Source organism: Cydia splendana, chromosome 23 (genome assembly GCF_910591565.1).
Source record: "Cydia splendana chromosome 23, ilCydSple1.2, whole genome shotgun sequence".
Classification (NCBI taxonomy): domain Eukaryota; kingdom Metazoa; phylum Arthropoda; class Insecta; order Lepidoptera; family Tortricidae; genus Cydia; species Cydia splendana.
This window is the reverse complement of record NC_085982.1, coordinates 1,467,426-1,481,266: the sequence shown is the minus strand read 5'-3', so window position 1 is coordinate 1,481,266 and position 13,841 is coordinate 1,467,426.

The following is a 13,841-nucleotide window of genomic DNA, read 5'->3' as shown; positions in this document are numbered from 1 at the left end:
CGATGTTGGGATCCTGATTTTTTCCGTATTACTATTTACAAGCCAATAGCTATTAAACAAGAACAATGTAAGCTTTCGGACATTTATTAATACATCATATTTACTATCCAACCTAATCTCATCAAAACAAACAAAAACTAGTGCTAATCCCATATTTCAATAGCAACATAATACCGGCAAAAACGTAGTTTGGGTACTCGTTATCCCTTGTCACGGCCTAATGAAAGTATATTTACATACTGTCGTGTTCTGCATGATAATAGGCTGTTGGGTTTTTGGGTTTTAATATCTGGGGTCCGAGGATAGCTCCTTGCGGTAACCTAGTAATGACAAACTATAGAACATATATGTAACTTGTCTCTGATAATTATGAAGCTTTTGGAGAATTTCAACATTGATATCGAGTAAACACGAGATATAAAGGTCTAAAATTAGATTTTAAGGTAATTTGAAGGTTAAAACTTACTAGAATTAGTTTTCAAACGTTTTGATAAAAACACGTTTGATCAAACGAAAATAAAACATAGGTAAATTTTTTTCAAAAGTTCGATAGGTACACTATAATTCCAAGACAGGATGCTCAAAAATATCTGAGCATGCCCTCTATTGGCTTCTAATGTGAGCCTTGCACTAAGCCATATGATTGGCGCGTGCCGAATAAAGGTGCGACCACACCGCTGCTAAAAAACGGTGACGCTACGGAATCGCAGAGACGCATGGTATTTTTTGCGTGCCACCCACACCGCTGCTCAAAATACGCTGACTGGTGCGGTATAGCAGTGACGTGTCGTAAACTATACGACTTTACTAGGAAGACATGTATCAAAATCGTTACATTCACGACGCGTCACTGCGATTCCGTGTTTTAAGGGGCTACCCGAGGATTTCACCGATTTTTGACAAGTTTTGAATCGTATCTATCTCCTACTTTTGCAATACAGATATAAATATAAGGCAAACGGCTATCGGTTCTTAATTTTTTATGTCCATTTTTGTCTACCGGATTTTGAAAAAAATGTATACTATTTTTTTTTTTTTTTAAACATTGTCTAAAAAACACTTTTTTCGTATCTCGATTGCTATGAAAGATCTAACATATACGAAATCTACATATTTAGGTTTGTCTTTGACGTCTCTAAAAACGTATCTAGGGTTTTAATTTTAAACAAATTTACACAGAAGTTATGGCCAGAAAACCAGTATTTTGGCCTGAAACTGTTCAACTTTGATGCCAAATATATCGAAGACAATGAACTTTGAAGTAAATATGGGATACTATATTGCTTAAATCCGTTGTTCTTAATATGATAAGCTACTTAAAGCATTAACAAACTAAGGGATTCAGATCGAAGGTCATATGCATGCGATAAAAACGGCGCGTCACTGCGATTCCATAGCGTCACCGTTTTTTAAGCAGCGGTGTGGTCCCACCTTAAAGGCCACCCCAGCATGTTTTGCATGACAATACACTGGCATGCTAATACCGGCGGGTCTTTTACCGACTTATTGCCTTTGATGAGGGTAGGTTTACAGGGATTATCCGACCCAGTTAACTTGACATGGTGTTAGATGTCTACTGTCTCTCTTTAACTGACTTCAAACTCACGAAAGAGCATGACTCCATTTTTAACCTATTTTTTAGTGTTCCGTACCCCAAGGGTAAAAACGGGACCCTATTACTAAGACTCCACTGTCCGTCTGTCTGTCTGTCATCAGGCTGTATCTCATGAACCGTGATAGCTAGACAGTTGAAATTTTCACAGATGATGTATTTCTGTTGCCGCTATAACCACAAATACTAAAAACAAAATAAAATAAATGTTTAAATGGGGCTCTCATACAACAAACGCGATTTTTGCTGTTTTTTGCGTAATGGTACGGAACCCTTCGTGCGCGAGTCCGGCTCGCACTTGACCGGTTTTTAATCTTGCAACATCAGTAGTTAATTCCCACTGTCCTCGTACCTACATTAGTTCTTTAAAAAGGAACTCCAACAGGATGTAGAGTTAAACATTAACGTTGTAACAAAGAGCAAATTTAAAATGGACCCAGATTTATAGAGCTACTACTTGTGCACGAGTTTACTAGGATTGTTGTTTAGGGTTCCGTCTAGCGAATTAAAATCTAAGAACCCTTCACGGCAAACAAGAGTCGATTTTATATTTTTTCTTTGCATCACCATATTCTAAAAGCGCTAGTGGCCTAGCGGTAAGAGCGTGCGACATTCAATCCGGAGGTCGCGGGTTCGAACCCCGGCTCGTACCAATGAGTTTTTCGGAACTTATGTACGAAATGTCATTTGATATTTGGGCATTTCTCAGGAGGGCCATTTTTACGTGTCCGGGGCAATAAATGATTGAATTTGCTGTTCAATAAATCTAAATTAATTTAGGTATGATCTTCAGCCTATATTCTGTCTGGGACACTATAAAATTATTTATTTATTATTTATATAATACAAGAAAAAAAAATTCAAATGCCAAAAATGATGTTCGGTGGGAGTGTCCCGCACCCAGATTTCATGAAACAAAAAATTATTACTCAAGATGGGGCATTACATCGGAGTTATTATGGGTATTCACGCATAAGGTATTAGTTAACTTATCATATTCTTTATATCACAATAATGTGTTTGCTCAGCTCATTGAATAAAACCAAATTTACGATGTGTCCCGGGCTAGTGCCTGATTTCGGTGTAATTTGCAAAACATGTCGGTACTCCTTCAAAGTTGTAAACCAGGAACTCAGTGTCTCAAACATAGTATGCTTTAGTTGTGCCTTAACCGTTGAATAGAGTAGAGGTACAGTCACAGTATAATAAAGTGATTTTTTAAAGGTTTCTCCGTCTTTCGGTGGGTTTGGTTCTATGTTTTTTTGAGATCGGTGGTGCAATTTACTCCGAAAGTTTAGTGCATTTATCGTTATGCAAGTGATAAAGAAATCCTCGAAAGTAAGTAAATCCAACATTATTACATCTTCTCTGTATCACTCATGCTATTTCTGTAATTGCTAAAAAGCGATTAATTTTGACATCGCTGGTGTTGATTTCCTTGGATTCGGTGGATTTTTTGACCACCGATATCAAAAAAGTGATCACTGAATTCAAATCCTGCTCTGTAAACTAGTTTGTTGTACTAATTTATCACACGTAAAAATTGCAATTACGTTGTATAAACGTAAAATTATGTTTGTAAGTAAATTAAGTCATAATAGGTACAATAATCACTAGTTTACTATGTGTAGTTTTTTAAACCAGACGTGTGTTGAAACTCGTAGACCCAATGTTTCTTTCTCTGTCTTGATATTCTATTCAAACCAATGAAGTAAATTATGTTAATTGTCCTCTGTATCACCTGAGGCCCTACACCTCGATACCTTTAAACGTGTCAGCCATGTTAAATGAATGCAGTCAATTAGATCCCACTTATTTTAAAATAACTTGTGTACTATGCAAGGTGCACCCAAGGGACAGGATGCTCAGAACAAGGGATTAAAAATAAAGTGGCCTTCTAATGTCGAGATCGCTTCAAAGGCACTACTACTACTACTGAGCGTACCTTACTGGTCGATATTTCTAAAGGATAGCGATAGACACAAATTGAACATAGCAAATGTTTTAACAATCCTCAATGTCTTATGTCTTTATGTCTAAATATAGGAGTTACAAATCAGCTCAAGTGTTTGAGGGTGCTGGAGATCTCCAGCACCCTCAAATAATTAATAGGTAATTAGATCTTCAACCATTAGTCGACCACTTCAAATAGTTTTAAATTCATGGAGTTCACGCTTTAAAACTCTGTTATTCAAAAATACTTATTTTCCGTATTGCATCACATTGCTTTATAAGTGCATTAAATATTTTTTGAGCATTGAACACCACTCAAAAGTTTCTTGTTTATCGGGTGTAGGTAACATAAGTTTATTTTTGATGGTCGGATTCTGTGAAACAAACATCTTCTCCTTTATGGCACTAATGTGCGAATTTGTGGTCGACACGTTCCAGGACCATACATCGCCCATCACCCTATTATATGACGACAGTCAAATAGTGTGGGATATCTTTTAGAGATGTTGTTTTATAAGCCGTAATTAGGTTATTTTAAAGTCTTGGGTCTTTATCTATTAAATTTATATAAGCTTTCGAGATCATTAGCCTTGTTACATCGCTTATAATCAAATAAGAATGAAAAATATGATTAAAATGTAATATGATTGAGATATAAAATTGAAACGTGATTTTTGTGTATGCATTATTGAATTCGGTGACGCTGTAACATCTCCCACCTCTCTCCTCAAATAACCCTAACTAACCCCTACTTAGCTAAACCTAGACCTACCTAAAATACTAAAAATTCCAATAAGAAAATCCAAAATTTTAAATAACCTTTAAAATAACGCAATCCGTAATTACCTTTACTAGTTATTATAAAATAATGTAAATAACCTAAACAATACTAATTAAATTAGTTAATATCTTGAATTGGATCAGTAGATTGGCCAAATGATCGTTTAGTGTTTATGTAGGACCCTTCGTCGTAACCGTTAATAGTAACCAAAATCCTTTTCGCATAGTAAGAAAGAGTTATGTATTATACGCCTATAAATCCTAATATTGTTAAATAATTATTAAACCGTGAATTATGTCAGAGTAATAAGAAATATCATTGCAGGTTGTAGTAATGTTTGACTTAATCAGATTAAGTCTGTAATAAGATGTAATCAATAAGTCAATAGTAAGTATGTCAAAATCAAATAAGTCTGTAGAATGTCATAGTTAAATTGTCAATAAATTATGTCATAGTCAAATTGTCAGTAAAGTATGTCAAAGTAAGTAAAGTCTGTCAAATGTCATAGTCAGTTGGTCAAAGTACAACTACTAATAAATGTCACAATATTTTGTTTTTGGGGTATAGATATCGCTCCGCCTCCGCGACACCCGTGATCATCATCCAGTTGCAGGTCAGAATCCCCGCCCCAGTTCTGAAGGAACTATATTGTGGTCCAGAAGGGACATCTTTTAATAATGACAGGCCTATTCCATCATTCGACCATGTCATTATTTGTGACATTTTTCGTCATAAATGAGAGGACATCAAAGGGACAATTTAACATAACAAAATACTGGTAGTAGAGCAGCTGTATTTGATCCACTCAAATTCTCCAGAATACTGTAATTTTGTAGTATACGTATTTTAATATTCAATGAAATGATATTATCCAAACTTTAATTGTAGTCATTTTGAATCACACTTTCGGACCAAAATAATCTACGATCGTGCATCTGCCTTGATCTGAGCCCGGATAAATCACTCATTGAAATAAGGTTTTATGATAATATATGACCTTATATTTTTAAAGGTCAAGTGTGAAAATCACAGGTAATCTGTAGAAAACAGAATGTAATCGTCATACAAACTGCTAAGGGACAGGCAAAACAAATATTTCTTTGTAAGCAAATTGATTCTACAATACTACATTATATTGTGGTTATTTACTTTAGTTTTTCCCACAATATATTTCTACCAGTAGCGTTGCAAAGGCCAAAATATATACAGTCATGTCATAAGTCAATATGTCAGGTTTGTCAATAAGTCATAAATAAATATATGTAATAAAATCCTAACAATCCCTAACCCCACACTACATCCTAGCTAACGCTAAACTGAAGTTAACCCATAAACCCATAATAATGAACAACAAATGCAATAAAATAGCCATAAATGTATCGAAAAGGAACCTAGCTACCTGCTGTAAATATCTAATGGCTTTGATATATTAAAATTATAAATCTAGATCAATCCTACAAAAGCCCTAGACCTGATAAATAAAAACCCTAACCTAACAGCTAATCTATCCAACTATTCTACCGTTATATTTGAAAACTAGCATCCCGGGATGCACATTTAATTTACTCGCGTAATTACTCGATGTGCAATGAGTAATTTCTATGCTATAGCTAACTAAGACGAGTGGAGACACCTCGTTTTAGACCTAAAAATCCTATTTCTCCGTGTGCTAGCCCTACTTCCACACAGTGGATTGGGACAGCAGAAGTAAGGCCGGAAAGGGGTAATATAAAAGTGAATATATAAGTATATAGATACGGGATAATTGGACTAGAATCTGGCTTCTTTAAGAAGTCTAGATGACAACCCAAATCTTCCAGATCCTAGGGGGTGACCCTGTCTTAATAAATGCAGGAACTGCCAGGTCCCCACCTGGGTTTTATCAAAAACACCGCAAGTTAGTAATCTGCGCTGTAGTTGCCACCGTTAGGTTACCTGCACAACTTACTAACCCCCCAACACTATGTTGGATCGGAACTAGTTCTCTCTAACCCATAAGTATGAACGAAACAACTCACTAAACTAAATTAAAATTAATATATAGAGTATTCCAACCAAGTTCATTTCAGTGCTTAATATCACTAAAATAAACCAGGCCAAAACACTACACATATTAAACACAATTAAAACACAAACTAATTAATTTTCACTGGAAACAACTCAAGACTTTACAATCTTTAAGACTCTATTGACTTATAACTTAAACTTCACTTAGTATGATCTCACACACTAGCGCTTGTCTAAGCACAAATCAATAAATAATTAAAATTCACTAAAAATTACAAAACCACTATGAACAATACTAACTTTACAATATTAATAAGTCTATTGATTTATAATTTAAACTTTACTAGTACAATATTAAATACTAGCACTTGTCTGAACCACAAATCAATAAACAACACAAAAAGAATTAAACCCACTAAAATTAACACAATTTAAATGTACTTCTCTAAAATTATTCAAGTAAAACCCCACAACAAATTACACTACATTATGCTCCAATCCAAACTCTACCAGCATCATGAGAAACTCGTAAAGTCCAGGTCAGGACACAATATAGGTAACCTAGATAGACCTAGCTAGAGAACCGACGTCCGACGGTTTGCGGAAGGCAACGAAGAGTGCCCTCGTAAGGGACTCTATTGATCCCTACCTTAGATCCCGTCATCCCTGCTATTTCCCACTTCCTTGTACGTCATTGGTTTCCCAATAACCAATACTGAATTTCATAATTTCGTACAGTCCTGTCACTAATTACACCTTATTTCCTAATTAAAATAAGGTCCATTTTGACCTAATTTTGGGTGTGGTCTAAACTATATCTTTACGCCTATGGGATTGACACTACAGTTTTTTATTCTAACCACCGTTTGTTTTTCTATATGAGCACATATTGTAGAACTCCGCCCCTTTCTAAATTCTTTATAATATGGTTCAATTTTGCATAGAATATTTTAACCAAAACAAACATTATTCATTCAATTTTACGATGACGTGCGAAATACAAGTCGACACACTTGAAACATAAGAAACCAAACTGATTTTTAACAGAATTTTTATACTATAAAAGCTTTATGACATTGAAATAAAGTTCAAATTATTTTATGAGTAAGTATCTTAATATATTGGTTTACTATTAATCACTAAGCTCTCTAAAACTATATCTAGAATTTCAGACGAAATGGCCCACTTGAGATATGAGAAGAAATATAAATACTTAAATTACCGTGGGACACAATATTGGAATAAAAACCGACTTAAAAATAGAACAATACTATGTTCACATATAATGTTAACATGGAAAGGAGCCTGTGACATGTTACAATCGCCTCCCAAAATTTGCTGTAGCTTAAATATATTAACTATATATCTGCGAAAGTAAATTTTCGAAACAAAACAAAATAAGTAAAAATAATCGTAATCAAAAATAATGCAATTAAATTATAATAAGAACCCTTTTAACATTCTTCCCTTCTGTGTGTGCCTTTTTTTTTTGCGGCTGTGTGTGGTGTGTGTTTAAACCAAACTAAAGAATGAACATTTCTGAAAGAATAAGTTTCTAAGTTCAGACATGTTAGAAATAAACAATTAAAAAACGCAACCAGTTCAGCTTGCCTCAACAAGAAAATAGAAGTTGTGCTTGTAGGACATTTGTCCTAACCTTCTATCGATCCTAATGATACATACGACGTTTCCGACTTTATGTCTATATTTTAGCGACCAAGAGAGGAACTGACGTATCTCTTTTTAAGACAAGATTGAACCTTTTACCAAGGAGCATTCTATGCCACTCGAGGGATCACTATTCTTTAAAAGATTTAATTCCAACACCGTAACTCATGACTTAAATCCTCAAAAAGTCTTTCCCAGTCGGGCGCATGTTCATCATTAACGGGACGTTAAAATAAAAGATTAAACTATTGCTTAACCTTTCGCTTCTACAATGAAGCGCTAAATAAATTAATTTATTATAAACATTATTTTGTATAACATTTTAAAATAGTACTGACCAATAAAAAAGCACAACTAATCATAAACTGATTCGAAATGAGCTAAATAATACATATCGTCATTAAAAAGAATCTAAACTCACTTCGCATTATGCTTTTCCATATGATGAAAGCACTATGACGTCACATTAATGATGGGTGTGTGAGTTCTAGATCTGATGTTGTGTGTAGTGTAGAGATAACACGGAGGCAGTTTAAACTCTGCAAGTATGCTCTTTTTTTTTTTTAGCGAGCCTAACCTAACTCCAAACTACCGTGTTACCTCCCTTGTATAGTGTAGTGTTTCAGTCAGAATGTCAAAAAAGTGTTTTGATGTTAGTCTTGCTATTTTCTCAGGGCCCTACATACATTTTTTTTTTGTTTCACCAAACGTTCTTCATATTTATGCATCAACATTCTCACTTTCACACGCCCCTAAAAATCTAACAAAACTTTCGCTAGTAAAACAATTAAAATTTAAAGAAATGTTAATAATGTGTAGTTTTTTTTTAATGAAAATTCGTTCACTGTTAGCAAACACACAATCAATACATCTATTACAACAAAACTATTTTTTTTTCAACTCTATTACCTATTTGGAAATAACAATGCAATATACCACATAGCAAAGTTTATATATTTATACCATCTTGTGATAAAAAAAAAACTAAACAACATCTACTTGCTATAAATTGTAACTATGGAGAGCATAGCAAAATAATAATAAACATATTAAACTTTTAAATTATTTAAAATTAACAAAATAATATTAAGTAGGTAGGTATTTATGTCATTAACATGAAAAGAAACAACTTAATGTGATTACACCAGCTATAAAAATAAAACTTTAAACTGCATTTAGAAATTACTAAAAATTCAAAACGTAAATAAAGAATAAATAATATGTTTGTAATGTAATATGTAATACATTAATATTATTTTTATTTTAACCTAACCTACTTGTATTAACCAATATATTGTACATAATTGTATATTGAAATTTCATTATGTATCTTTATTTTAGTTTAAATGTATTAAATTCACACGTAATTAGATCTAAATGCAAACCCAGATTACTTAAACCAAACTTGTCACTCACTGCAAAACCTGACCCTATTATTTGTGTCACAAGTTACAACAATTACCTGTTTGCTTAAAAGTCGTGGAAATGAAACTATTTAAATTAAACGCAAAATTGTGGCTTATAGAAAAATATTTACTGTACTATTTACTCATAAATATTCCTAGCATATATGTGAATAATGTAAACATATAAGTGAAAAATGTATGTATACCTGAAAAGGTAAAGTCTCAAAATAAATGAACGTGTAATTATATACTATGCAACTCGATTTTTATATAGGTACCATAGAAACGTTGAACTTTAAAATACTTATTGTAATTTTATATTTTAAATTATTCGCTTTTACAATTCTAGCTCAGAAATTGTAATACTATTAACAACCTATGTTTACATATAAGAACAATAATAAAAAAAGTAATAAGCCATTTCAATAAACACTAGATAAAATAAAACAATGGCAATTAGCGACCTTATTAACTCACGTATTACTATACCTACTCAAATATTACAAAAATAAATAAATAGACCCATTCATATATAACGCCGAGCAAATAAGCATCAAAAAATGTGTACAAACTCCATTGCGTACCAATTTTCTAGCCCACTTCGTTTTTTTTTTTGTAAAACCCGTCTGTACAAAGTAATATATAAGTCAATGCATCTATCCTACGGACTTTGTAAAAAAAGAGTTTGTTTAATAACAAGATTGAGTGATAATGCCCGATACAGTATTTTGTAAAATAAATAATTGACGTTAATACTCAATTATGTATGTATACAATTTATTACTATACTTTGATGAATTAGACTATTATCGTAACCAAATGTAATGAATCTATTAAAATAATGTTATCCTAAAGCACTAAGCATAAAACCAACCCATAAATATGTAGGTAAGTAATTTTAAAATTTATTTGAATTCATACTAAACGCTATTCCTTACATGATAAAAAATAAAACATTCAAACTTTACCTTTGAACGATAACAAAAACAACACTCACGTTACCCTCAAGTGGTTTGGCACAACACTTTTTGTAATTCTTCGAATGACTTAAACTTTAAACTCAAATTTCAGTCAAGTGGCCGGCGCGACGTGTTTTTGTAACAAGTCTAACTATTGTCGATAACTTTTAAGAATGTCTCGAGTGACACCAATAACAAATTAACCATAAACATACAGAGTTAAAATAACGTATTAACTTATTTCAACGTGACTATTTTACGTACCCTACTGTACTTACATAATCAGTTTCATAACACACTAACCTAACCTTTGGTCTCATAAAAAGCAAAAATTAACTGTATGATAGTTAGGTAAACTAGTAATACCTCTGAATGACTAACTCTAGTATAATTTTTAAAATTTTATTATACTACACTTTAATCGAGTAATTATGCCAAACAACGCATTGATGAGGGTGTACTAAATAATGTAGGCATGTATGTTTAGGATTTATAAAAACAGAAATATAAGATACAAAGTTACAAAGTAATTTAATGCAACAAAAAATGAATTTTTCCCTGAATGATAATCTCCCTAAATGGATAATTTTGATGGATAATTATTAATAATATTATGTGTAGTATATAACCGAATTTTTAACAGTAATTAATTAACTTTTATTTATGAAAACAAACAAAATGATGCCGTTTTAAATTTGCTACAAAAACAGGTAATTCACATTATCTACGTATGTTCAATCGCAATGCTATCATAATCAAATTTACCTGTATTTTTTCAACTTTTAGTAAATGACTGAAACTACAAAGATGTCAATATTGTCCTAATGAAACTGTAATATTGAACGCATGTCCCGAAAACAACAAAACTTCATTCAGCCTTGCCAGTTGGCAATAATAATGTTTGTGTTGAGTTAAGTATACTAAAATATTCGTGTTAAAATGTTTTCTAATTTTGACTATCCCTATTTTAAGCTACGTCATCTAGGAATCGAACCCAGATTTTATTTATTGTAATTACACAACTGACTTCAACACAAACTAAGGCTACGGTAGTTTATATTAATATGCCTAAGTGTATATAAAAGTAACGTAAATTCATTTTCATTATAGTTTGATGAACTAATTATTACACAACCTAATGGCAAAACTTAACATGAGATCACTTTACGCTAAGTGAACCTTGTTTAATTTATGTTAGACGAAATAAAATATAAATATATAGACTTGTGTCTCTAATTTCTAAAATCTACATTGTACACATAAAATTCATATCGAAATCTAATAACAACAAAACCAGCAATTTTAGAATATTTTAAACATTACTACGTACGCCTCCCAATGTATACAACTTTAATAATTTTAGCTAACTAAATATCAAATTACATTTAGAATATTACTATGTACGCCTCCCCATGTATACAACTTTAATAATTTTAGCTAACTACTTTTCATAAAACAATTCTATAAATAGACCAAAATATATTTTCATAAGTTCTAGTATTTAATCGCGTAAAAAACTTGTAAAAGCTATGACTAACATGGCATACGCATAAAAATTGTTTTATAGAAATAAAATCATTAAAAAAAAAGTTCTTCAATCACTCAATAACTCTATTCCAAAATATGCTATCCGTCTTCACGTCAACAATTGTGTTGCTATAATCGACCGTTTACACAAATCAACTATAACAACAACTTTGATCCAAAACAAGACATGTAACTCAAAATCAACATGAAACAATAAAACTAGTAACGTTAATCAAAATAATAAAAACCAAATTAAATAGACTCGCGACATAATTACATAAATATACGAATTATTATGAGATATACATAATATATTAAACTTTATCTTGGTCTCATGGAACCAATCGCATTAAATATATAAAATAATAAACTTAATCCTGGTCTCAGACAACAATTTTAACAAATATACGAATTATTATAAAATTATAAACTTAATCCTGGTAACTACGGCACCAATTGTAACATCTCCCACCTCTCTCCTCAAATAACCCTAACTAACCCCTACTTAGCTAAACCTAGACCTACCTAAAATACTAAAAATTCCAATAAGAAAATCCAAAATTTTAAATAACCTTTAAAATAACGCAATCCGTAATTACCTTTACTAGTTATTATAAAATAATGTAAATAACCTAAACAATACTAATTAAATTAGTTAATATCTTGAATTGGATCAGTAGATTGGCCAAATGATCGTTTAGTGTTTATGTAGGACCCTTCGTCGTAACCGTTAATAGTAACCAAAATCCTTTTCGCATAGTAAGAAAGAGTTATGTATTATACGCCTATAAATCCTAATATTGTTAAATAATTATTAAACCGTGAATTATGTCAGAGTAATAAGAAATATCATTGCAGGTTGTAGTAATGTTTGACTTAATCAGATTAAGTCTGTAATAAGATGTAATCAATAAGTCAATAGTAAGTATGTCAAAATCAAATAAGTCTGTAGAATGTCATAGTTAAATTGTCAATAAATTATGTCATAGTCAAATTGTCAGTAAAGTATGTCAAAGTAAGTAAAGTCTGTCAAATGTCATAGTCAGTTGGTCAAAGTACAACTACTAATAAATGTCACAATATTTTGTTTTTGGGGTATAGATATCGCTCCGCCTCCGCGACACCCGTGATCATCATCCAGTTGCAGGTCAGAATCCCCGCCCCAGTTCTGAAGGAACTATATTGTGGTCCAGAAGGGACATCTTTTAATAATGACAGGCCTATTCCATCATTCGACCATGTCATTATTTGTGACATTTTTCGTCATAAATGAGAGGACATCAAAGGGACAATTTAACATAACAAAATACTGGTAGTAGAGCAGCTGTATTTGATCCACTCAAATTCTCCAGAATACTGTAATTTTGTAGTATACGTATTTTAATATTCAATGAAATGATATTATCCAAACTTTAATTGTAGTCATTTTGAATCACACTTTCGGACCAAAATAATCTACGATCGTGCATCTGCCTTGATCTGAGCCCGGATAAATCACTCATTGAAATAAGGTTTTATGATAATATATGACCTTATATTTTTAAAGGTCAAGTGTGAAAATCACAGGTAATCTGTAGAAAACAGAATGTAATCGTCATACAAACTGCTAAGGGACAGGCAAAACAAATATTTCTTTGTAAGCAAATTGATTCTACAATACTACATTATATTGTGGTTATTTACTTTAGTTTTTCCCACAATATATTTCTACCAGTAGCGTTGCAAAGGCCAAAATATATACAGTCATGTCATAAGTCAATATGTCAGGTTTGTCAATAAGTCATAAATAAATATATGTAATAAAATCCTAACAATCCCTAACCCCACACTACATCCTAGCTAACGCTAAACTGAAGTTAACCCATAAACCCATAATAATGAACAACAAATGCAATAAAATAGCCATAAATGTATCGAAAAGGAACCTA